This window comes from Mya arenaria, chromosome 13 (genome assembly GCF_026914265.1).
Source record: "Mya arenaria isolate MELC-2E11 chromosome 13, ASM2691426v1".
Lineage (NCBI taxonomy): Eukaryota > Metazoa > Mollusca > Bivalvia > Myida > Myidae > Mya > Mya arenaria.
This window is the reverse complement of record NC_069134.1, coordinates 7369079-7380709: the sequence shown is the minus strand read 5'-3', so window position 1 is coordinate 7380709 and position 11631 is coordinate 7369079. Positions and strand designations below refer to the sequence as shown.

Genomic DNA, 11631 nt, shown 5'->3' with positions numbered 1-11631 from the left:
ACCTTAACCAGAATTTCTAAGTCGCATAATAAAGGGGCAAAATAATATAATATGAAAGATAGAGTTATCTTACTTGATGACATAAGAAGGTTAAATGGTTGGGAGCCTGTGAGTAAAGTTTCAATGCAATACATGATATATTTGCTGAGATATTGACTTAAATGTGGTTACATGCAAAACCTTAACTAGAATTTCTATGTTGAATAAAAAGGGGCCATTATTTGAATTTAATTCAAACTAGAGTTATCTAACTTGGTTAATTAAGTAGGTTGGATGGTTGAGTACCATTGTATAATGTCTCAATGCAATACCTCAAGTAGTTGCTGGTTTATTAACATATGTGTGATTATATGCAAAACCTTAACCAGATTTTCTCAGTCGAATAATAAAGGGCAATTATTTGCATTAAATGCAAACTAGAGTTATCTAACTTGGTTAATTAAGTAGGTTGGATTGTTAAGTACCATTGTATAACGTCTCAATGCAATACCTCAAGTAGTTGCTGAGATATTAACCTATGGGTGCTTGCGTGCAAAACCTTAACCAGAATTTCCAAGTCAAATAATAAAGGACAATTATTTGCATTAAATGCGAACAAAAGTTATCTCTAACTTGGTTAATTAAGTAGGTTGGATTAACTTATGTGTGCTTACATGCAAAACCTTTACCAAGGTGTGACGCCGACACCGACGCCAGGGTGAGTAGCATAGCTCTCCTTATTCTTCGAATAGTCGAGCTAAAAATATCCCATTTCGGTAGGACGAAAAACAAACATGTCTTTGTGTGAATACAGAGTTGTTGTGGGAAACTAGATGGCATCACAATTTCATAATGCAATTATAAGCATTGAAATGCAATATCATAATGACAAGGACTCCTAATTTGAGCTCAATTATCACAATGAAGTTTAACTGACTAAAATGTGGCTCCAAAGTGATATTAATATGTCAGGTTATTTTTAATGATATTACCAAACACTTCTTTTATTGCTGTCATGTGAAACTATAATACAATAGCTATGTAGAACTTTGTCACAGATTGATTAATTATTCATTAAAACACTTAAACAGGAACACATTTTTTCAGAGAATCAAATAAAATGCAAGCATACTAAAACACCTACCCATGTGATAAAAAAACCTTGTACGTTCAATGTGGTTAACCACCATTCTAGAGTATGTATCTGCAAATGCATTTATATACACAAAGAATCTGAACTTAATTTCAGATAACATGAACACATTGAATGACAACTGCACAAGGTAACATCTTTCATATAAAACCAGTATTCCTCCCAGATCAATGTTGACTTGAGAGAGTCAACTGCTCTGCACTGAGTTTAAAACCACAAAACACAATTAATAAAGTGCAATGTAATCTTCAGTGCATCTTGGGCATTGAAAACAACAAATTTCTCGTCCCATTTTAACAAACATTTATAGTGTTCAGACTCATGCCTCTGCCAATGGCACAGAGTCACATTTCATCCTTCATATAACAATGGTTAATGCAAAATATCTTTTTAGAAACAAAATTAACCCCATATTCCAATTAGGTCATTTATTGATTGTTTATGAGGTGAGTTTAGAAGCTATAGACAATCCTGAGGCTTTTCTTGCTCAACACTAGGAAAGTAAGCATTTATTTTGAGGGCTTCAAAATAATAGGTCAGCGCCTGACTGTGCCTGGCCTGCCGACTCTATTGTTTAAAAAACAAAAAAGAAACACTAACTATTACTCAGTGTTCAGGCTACGCCTCTGCCAATAGTATTACCACTAGGATTGACATTTAATAATTTTAAAAAGCCTCTGATGAAAACAACTAGCAAATTTCCATTTAGTCATATTTATTTTTTATTAAGTGAGTCATTTAGAAGCTAATTTTATATATTTTTAGCACATGCCCACTGGGAAGTATAGAGGCATTAGCAAGGCATTTTGCGCTGAACACTAAGAAAGTTAGCATTTTTTATAAATAAACATAATCTTTTACAAAGTTATAACTGATAGTAATATAACAAAACATGACATGCACTTAGGATCTGGTTACTGAACCCTAATGCAACATAATTGCTTACACCTTTAAGAAAAATGATCATTGACAAGTTCATTGCTATTTAAAACACTTATCTGAAATGTTTCTTTATAGCTAATAATGGCACATGAAATTATGTACTTAACTGACTGTTCTTCTGCTTTCATTCATTCAAAATTTCAATTTAATTACTCTTGTAGGAACAAAACTTCACTCTATGATGCTGTGCATTTATTTTTAAGAAAATACAATATTCATGAATTAAACTCTTAACACCATAAAATAGCGAGTCAAATATAAAGAATTAAACTATTATTTCTATAAAGACATAATAAATCTTTCGTCACATTAAACCCATATTTTATAGCAACGTATCCCCCTGACAATCTTTGTAAAAATCAAATATCACTCCATTACTTCAATATTACCACATATTTATTAAAGTAACAATATCTATGAAAGTCATTACAAGAGTTTTATTGAGCTTTACAGGTATCTACTTTGCACAGTAAGTTAATATCAGTATCAAATTAACCGCCTCAATATCTAAATCAGTAATTTCAGCAAATTTCAAAATTATATTTCTGTTAGATTTACATACAACAACCCACTGTCTGAATTTGTTTGCTCATTATTTTTCCATGTAAGCAAATTCTCTCCCCCCTAGATCAACAGAACAGACACTAGTTCAAATGAGTCACAGTCTTTGTTAAAATGGTTATTGAAGAAGGAAATTAATGATGATAATAGATACAATGAAGAGAAACCTTAGCTTCACGTCCACAAGGACACAATAGAGCATTCTCATTAACGAAAAATATGAAAAATATCTACCAATTATGCTTGACTTTGTAACCTTAGAGCCGTAAATTCAGATCGAGTTTCATGTAATTGATATAAATATGACAAGAAATAATATTTAATAAGTTTTGTCTGGGATCAAGTGTTACTTTGAAAGGGGACAATGGCATGCATAGTTCACAGGTGAGTACAAAGTCACACAATTTCCAATTGTCAACATCAAGGTTATTGAAAAAATGGTAGTTAGGTAATTATTAATAATATTATATAAGTCTAAGAGCTTAGTCAAGGTAAAGTGTGATAGAAGTTCTGTTACATTTCATATAGGAAGATTTGTTTATGATAATTTCATAATTTATGCGTGATATTATAATGGATGATTTTGAAGCTAACATTATTTCAGTTTAAAAATTCTTTCTTGATCAATGTCAAACAGTATCAAGACAATTCTATTATGTCTCTCTTTATGCCATGTACAAGGGTCTACACAGTCTTAGCTGAAGGCTTTGGATCTATACTTGTATGTTTCGTATTTATTTTGGAATGTTCCCTGGCAAATAATCATCATTTTCTTGTTAACAGATATATATAGATTCCATGTGTTATACAATTTTATTAAAAGCATTCATCTATTAATACATTTCCCACATCGCACTATCACTGTAGGTGTACTAGTGTCAGTGATTCAGGCCACTGTCACTTCATTCACGATTAACATAGATATGTGACCCATATATCTCTCTAGTACTACTTTGTACTATTGTCAGTACCAGTTGTTTTCTTAAGTACTGGTTGGGCTATAACCCATGGCTGTAGCAGATTCGGAAGTTGTTTACAAGTGGTTTGACTTCCATACACTTCAGTCTGACCAGTGGCGTGCACCAAGTTGAACAACTTCACTAACACGTTCCAATGAATGACCTCTCATCCTGATTGGCGTCCCAATGTCAACCAGTTGTGGTCAGTGGCTCAAGTCTGCTTCTTACCACTAAGTCTTGTCCTAAACAAAGAAACCACAAAATGAAATATAATGATAAGATTTAAATAAACATTACCATGCAATAAACAGACAAGACTATATAAGGTTCCTAACTGCATAAATTATCCTCATTATTTGACCATGCACATAATCACATAAATGACACTAACATTTGATAATCTTATTTGAAACAAAAGACACATGTATGTGGCGATTTATTTTGCTGTTAACATAATTTTCCTAAAACTCATTTCCATACAGAACTCATTCCAATACTCATTCATACAGAACTCTCCAAATACTCATTGCCATACAGAATGCATCCCAATACTCATTGCCATACAGAACTCTCCAAATACTCATTGCCATAGAGAACTCATCCCAATACTCATTGCCATACAGAACTCTCCCAATATATATTGCAATACAGAACTCATCCCAATTCTCATTGCCATACAGAACTCATCCCAATACTCATTGCCATACAGAATGCATCCCAATACTCATTGCCATACAGAACTCATCCAAATACGTATTGCCATACAGAACTCTCCCAATACTCATTGCCATAGAGAACTCATCCCAATCCTCATTGCCATACACAACTTTCCCAATACTCATTGCCTTACAGAGCTCTCCCAATACTCATTGCCATATTATTACAGAACTCTCCCAATACTCATTGCCGTACAGAACTCATCGCAATACCCATAGCCATACTGAACTCTCCCAATACTCATTGCCTTACTGAGCCATACTGAACTCTCCCAATACTCATTGCCTTACTGATCTCTCCCAATACTCATTGCCATACAGATCTCTCCCAATACTCATAGCCATAAAGAACTCTCCAAATACTCATAGCCATAAAGAACTCTCCAAATCCTCACCCTAGTGCAATAACTCAATAACTGCATATAGAAATAGAAGCAGATATTGCGATCTTGCACTAAGGTGACGAAATACTCATGCCATACAGAATTCGTCCTTATACTCATTGACATACAGAACTCCTCCAAATACTCATTGCCATATTATTCTTCAAATTTCGACTGATCTCTTGCGATGGATTTAGCAAAATTATAACTTGTCAGCTATTATAACATGATGTTAATAGGAAGAGATTCTCATGAGATCACACAAAGTTTCCCATATGAGCTGAGAATTTCCAACTAGTGACATAAGAATCAGTTTACAGTTATGTCATGGTAATTTGGGTGACAGTCCAAACTGTTGTAAGGAGGTGGAGGGGAGAGATGACATTGATCTGTTGCCCGAGGCCGATAGGCCTTGAATACATCTCAGAATGTCATTCCCTACACCAAGGGACAACAGTTTTGACTGTGACCCAAATGACCAACAAAAAAGGAAATAACTATTAAATGTTAAAAAACATTAAAAAAATATTTCCAAATGTTCATTCCTGGAGTCATGCTCTACCATAAATTTGCCATACAACATGTATTACCTTTTTGGTCTCCCATCCACTTGTTTGACTGTGCATCAGTCTTCTTACGTCACTGGACACAAGTATAACACATAGGTACTGGTATTTAGTATGATTACCATGGTTTAGTAAGGTCCCTTCTATCAGCAGGGGGAAATTCCTGGAAATAGAGTAAAAAATATCTTTCAAATACTTTACACAGGGGCGGATCCATTTCTTTTCAATCAGTAAAACAAAGCATGATTGAAATGTCATTTTGCACCAAAGAGAGTATGGATGCTTTGGTGGGTCTCTTCAGTAGATAGTTCTTCCTGATATGTAAAAGAATTAGCCTAATCCCTGACAATGACAGACATTTTTTCTTGGGTTTAGTAGATTAACAGGCCCTAGGTGCATTTTTTTTTTTGAAGTTTTGGGTGCAGCGAAAGCCATGATCATTTGATGCCCAAAAACCTCGAAAAAACACTAAATACAAGTGAGAAGAAGAACCTCGGAAATTAATTCAAACAAGTCTGAAGCAGCTATTCCCTTAAAATAATGACAAACCGAAAACTAAATATTATAGATAATTAGTTATGACTTGATGTTCATAGTAATACCCCAGTCAATGTGACCTTTTTCCAAAAGTTACTATGACAATTTTTAATGTCAGATAAAATCTATTTGCAAACATTATAGCACATAACTGTTTGCTATAAGAGCGAGAGCACACCTTTTTAAAGACCATCTTTAGGTCAGACCATCCCATGCTAATTTATGGACTTTAAGATTTTATTTGCACAGTTTCATCTTTAATCCCAAAGAAAGTTAAACATTTACAAATGAGACTGATAAACACTTGAAAGAAATGTTTGATAACCTACGAGGTCAACATTAAAATCTGTTTTATAATGCGAAATTATTTAATATACATAAAAGTGCACTTCCAACCAGATATCAAAATAATATGAATATATATGCTTAACTGCATTGTAACGTAATATGTATTTAATAAGGAATAAATTGCCACTTTGAAACACTCTATAAACTAACAAGATCTAGATAAGCTGTTAAAGTAGCTTTTAACTTTCATTAACTAGTTGAGGTAACCTACCCGTATAAATGAATGCCTACCAAAATAATAGTTTGTTTCTGATGTCACTGCAACCAAATAACAACGGGCAGGCAGGTCATACTTTTGTTTGTTTATGTTTAAGTATAGATGTTTCTTCATTTTATTTTTCACCGGAAACCTTTTTTAATTTGGTCTGGGTACTATTACACATCTTTCAAAAAATTAAAGTAGGTGAGGCAACATGAAACCAATTATTTTTTGCTATGCCTTATGGTATGGAATGTCATTCATAAAAAGCAAATAAGCCACACACAAACTTTTGTATAACTCAGTTTAAAATATAGTACATAAAATGTTGTCCTTTTGATTACATTGTGAGGTTATGTTAAACAACTTGGAAATCATCAACTTCATTTCTCTATTCATTGATCAAACAGAGTTGTACTGATTAAATCAACCTCAACACTGACTGCATGTACCCTAATGTTTTTTTGTACCATGCCTAGAACTGGCACAATTGTGTAACAAAAGCCTTCATCTATAAGCCCCTATCACATGCATTGCCTTCATTATTGCCTTCATTATTGTTACTGATAAACTACAGTTTAAAACTATAATCCTTATCACTTTCTGAATCTAATAGTCTGTCGATAATTCTGTGCATTATACAAAATAGTAATAAGAGCAACCTGTTGTGAATGTCAATATCGTCCATTGCTTTTATCAATCCATTAAGGGGTAAAACACAACAGTTATTAAAGTCATAGTTATTGGCCTTGCTATACATGTTGGCTTGAACCATTGACAGATCGACCCCTGGGCTTGAACCAATGACAGATTGACCCCTTGGGTTGAACCAATAACAGATTGACCCCTCAGGTTGAACCAATAACAGATTGACCCCTGGGCTTGAACCAACCACCAATATGGCTGATGTTGGTGCAAATCTTAAATTTGTTATTTAAAAAGGTTGCACAGTGCCAAAGTTGGATGTAAGCTGTTATTTAAATCTGACATTTAGTGCATTAATAAAGTTTGGGAAGAGAAATTAACCACTGTGCCCACAAGGAATATTAAACAGCTACTGCAAAATTGAGTCAAACCTATTTTGTTAATACTACTGATCTTCAATGAAATATGCTGTTAACAACAGTCACGGTGACGGACCAGGCTCCCGAACCAATGAGTTTTCAAATTATACTGTCACAAAGACATGCATAAATTACGTAAATCATTGTTCATAACTTCATATACAAAGCGTCGGACCGCAATGTTTCGCGTCAATGGGATTTTTTGCTGCACTTTCCGTTACCTGGAAGACTGGGAGTGATGAGGGAGTAAGAGTGTATCTTACGGTGTCACAACATCCTGTTTAAACATAGAGATTATAAAACACTTGTGATGTCCTCAACATATTCTCTATTTAAAGAGAAATGGTTGGTTTCTTGCCATTATCAGCTTAACCAGATGAAAGTATTTCGTACACATTAGTATAGAAATCATCTAGAACAGAAATTTTTAAAAACCGCAACCTTTTTTACAAATGATATATTTATCAACAAGGACAAGGATATCATATAATATACTTTACTATTAAGGTGATAAAAGCACTTTAAGATAAAGATATACAGTTGACTTATGACATCAGGTGATCATGGTTTTTTACTTATCAAAAATAGTTTTTTATATTTTGTGCCATATCTGCATGCGAAAATTGTCCGATCTGTATTATGTGCCATATGTGAAGGTCTTGTTATTCCTATCAAATATATATGTCAGGTTGTTGTGGTACATTATATAACAGCTACCATTGAAAACAAAGGATCTTATGCAAGTAATGCAGTTTAATAATGGCATAAGAGGACCAGGTAGTTTCTTTAAATGTCATGTCATGTCATGTCTTAACCTTGTATGCAGTTGAGCAATTTGCATTTGCACAATTTAGACTTATCGTCACTATTGATTAAGCATTAATAAAAAAATGCACAGAAGGTGCATTTCAACGGGTGAGAGCGAGATGGTTTGAAGTGACTTGAAATAAGGAAGCAGTTAGAACCTTTAAGCTGGGAACCTTTACAAGCTTTTATTTGGAACGTGCGGTTTATGAATAAAACCCTATGAATTGATCAAAATAACTTATTCAAACATTCAAAAAACAAACATGCTGGCAACTTGTATTATTGCATAATGTTTTTTATCTCCATTCATTGATAAGTTACGCCACAACCTACGAATGTGTCTTTATAATCAGACCTTGCTTAGCTGCATTTACTAGGACATTTCAGTGATGTCAACCATTAATTGTGTTCATTGGTTCATTAAACAGTCAACCTTAAATAATGTAGTACAAAAATCTCCTCTAGCTATTAAAATTCAATTAATTTGGTAACATATTGTTCATGTCTTACAGCAAATGAGCCTTTTGTTTCCTAATCATTCTTCAGTTGACATTTCATTTAATATTCATTTATTTCTATACCTTATAAGCTAGACCCATACAATGAAACTATATCAATTGTATGGTTTTTTTTTCCAGAATAAATAAATAAAAAAGCAATGTGCATAACACTTAATACAAACTACAGAATGTAATTTAATAGTTATAATGAGACACACAAAAAAGTGACATCTATACGCAACCCCACTAGTACTTAAACACAAACCAATAAGTCAGTAAATGTGATGAATCCTAATTACTGAGTTAATCTTTACATTATTAATTATATTCAGACAAATTGCCCACAAATGTTGGATTAAAGAGTGGGTAGGAGCATTCTATAATCATGCTAACATTTTACTCTAGGTGACCTACAGATTATCATCTGCTATTTTAGGCAAGATGCTCTCCCAAAATAGAAACTTCCATGAAATTTTGTGTACTTAGGTAAATTTATGTTGCAACCCACTGAAATTGTCTGGAAAAAAATTAAGCAAGAATTTCTCTCAGAGAAACAAGAAAATTTATATGTTTTAATTTCTGCATTGCTCATTTAATAATGCAGACAAAGAACAATGGGAACTTGAGATCTGAGCTATGAGCAGAAGTCAATTCACTGACTAATCATTGTCCTTCCTTGTGAGTTGCCATTTGGAATATACACCAGAGAAAATTGGTGAGAAAATTGACTCCAGCCGGTTTCAATAAGAGCAACATACCAGAGGATAACCCTACCTGACAGGGTGTGGGCGGCAGCAGTCACCTGAGCCCACTGTGGTCAGGAGTGGACACCTGATAGCTGGTCAGTTTACTGGGCAGTGGACTCACCCTGATTATGTGGAAGTAGTCTGATAAATGAAGATTTATCTCAACTCAAGTTACCATTACCATATCAACTGCTTTAATCAAGTTGCTGATCATAATGAGACACATGCACATCAGTATTTAATTGAGTAACCTTCAATGACGAATAAAGTAGACATATTTGGTAGTATTTAAAAGTTGAACTGTGATTGAAATTGCCTGATGGCCGACACTTTTTATGTTGCAAGCTTGTGTCCAATGCTGTAACAGCCCAAAAAACAATTACTATAAAAATGAAAATGCTAAACTTAAATGAATTATTTTTCTCTCAGATATATGGAACAAGATTGTTGCTGAGGGAATGCACAAAGTTTTTAACATTTGTTCACTTTCATCAGCCCAACAAAGGACATAACTGAACGATTATCAAAGCCAGAGTTATTGGCCTTGCGATAATTGTGCATTGTGTTAAACATGTGTTGTCATGGTTATGGTAAATTAAAGTTCTTCTAATATGCCGCCAACTTGTCCAAGAAGAAAAGCGACAAGCTAATAATAAGAGACTCAATTAAAAGCTACTTTTATGCTTTTAAAAGCCATTTGTCATAGTAATAATAATAATAATAATAATAATAATAATAATGATAATAATAAAGAACTCTGAATATTAATAAGTTTAGTCATGAAAACATTTTAGGCTTGGCTTACAAAAGACCACAAATTTCCTAGTCAATCAATCAGAACAATGCAGAGTGACAGGGAGCCTAAATATGTTTGCCAAGAATTTACAACCGGTAGGAAAGGTTGCATTTTTGCTCACACATGATGACTTTCAGTGACACTTATCACCTCTTGTTCTTGAAATTACTGCAGGAAACAAAAGGAAACCAGGTCTTAGAATGTCTGACAGAAGAGTGCAAAAACAACCAGTACTGACACAAATAACTTTTTCTCTTGCTTGTCCCACAAAGCAGACAGCAGAGAGGGAATGGCCAGGGGGATGCTGTTGTTAGTGTCATTATAAGAACCAGGTGTGATGCCAGCTTTTCCAACACTGCTACTTGGGATATTTTGGAATGACTCAAAAGTTGTATTTCATCCAGAAATACAATTCTTGTCAAAGTCAATCTGTCAAACATTTTTTGGTACAAAATTACTGTTCCATGTATGAATATTTGTTATTTTAGAGTAATGAAGGTAGGTATGGCTACAACTGACAATAAAGCCCTGACAGAATGCCAAGAATGACTGTTACTGCGGTGGCCAGTTCACACCCCCAACACTGGAAAACAGCTCTGTGGCCATTAAGGACCCCTCATAAAATCAGTGAGGTTTCTGTAAAAACATCAAGTTACTGTATAGGACATAGTCCTCACCTCAGGTGGAAGTTCAGAAGTCACAGTAGACACAACTAAAACAATGACCTTCATGAAGTACCTACTAAAACAATGACCTTCATGAAGTACCAACTAAAACAATGACCTTCATGAAGTACCAACTAAAACAATGACCTTCATGAAGTACCAACTAAAACAATGACCTTCATGAAGTACAAACTAAAACAATGACCTTCATGAAGTACCAACTAAAACAATGACTTTCATGAAGTACCAACTAAAACAATGACCTTCATGAAGTACCAACTAAAACAATGACCTTCATGAAGTACCAAAGGGTAATTAAGTTCACAACATCATCATTGTCATTTTTAAACTCTTTAACCCAGAAAGGCCATTATGATATAATTGGAACAAAACATGTCTGAATGGTCAGACACCTAGTGTAAAGGGGTGTAGTAGAAGCTGCAATTTTAATTCTTTTACACATTATTTTGGCAACAAGTATCAACATTTGAAAAAAAGCTGTTTGTATGATATATTGTTAGACAATTAGACCCTTTTCAACCTGGGTCACTTAAACTTTCTTTGAAAACGGACTTCATATGTTAGTGTCAAAGAAGAGTGACATCTCCAATAATAAGAAATCCTGCCAAGCAAAAAGGTTGACCTAGCCCAGTGTTATATCTAATACACATTTAAAGTACATTACCATAAACATGTTTATTAGAACTGCA

The 11631-nt window shown here is 34.0% G+C and overlaps 1 long non-coding RNA gene across 3 annotated transcripts in view; it reads right to left on the bottom strand.

Annotated features, from left to right (window-relative positions):
* Positions 1-2249: 2249 nt before the first annotated feature.
* Positions 2250-11631, bottom strand: part of LOC128213992 (uncharacterized) — a 42829-nt gene continuing 33447 nt past the window's right edge. For all 3 annotated transcript variants that reach the window (XR_008257842.1, XR_008257844.1, XR_008257843.1), the window contains 2 exons: positions 5284-5422; positions 2250-3836 (listed from right to left, as the gene is read on the bottom strand). This is a non-coding gene — a long non-coding RNA (uncharacterized LOC128213992). The remainder of the gene's footprint in view (positions 3837-5283; positions 5423-11631) is intronic.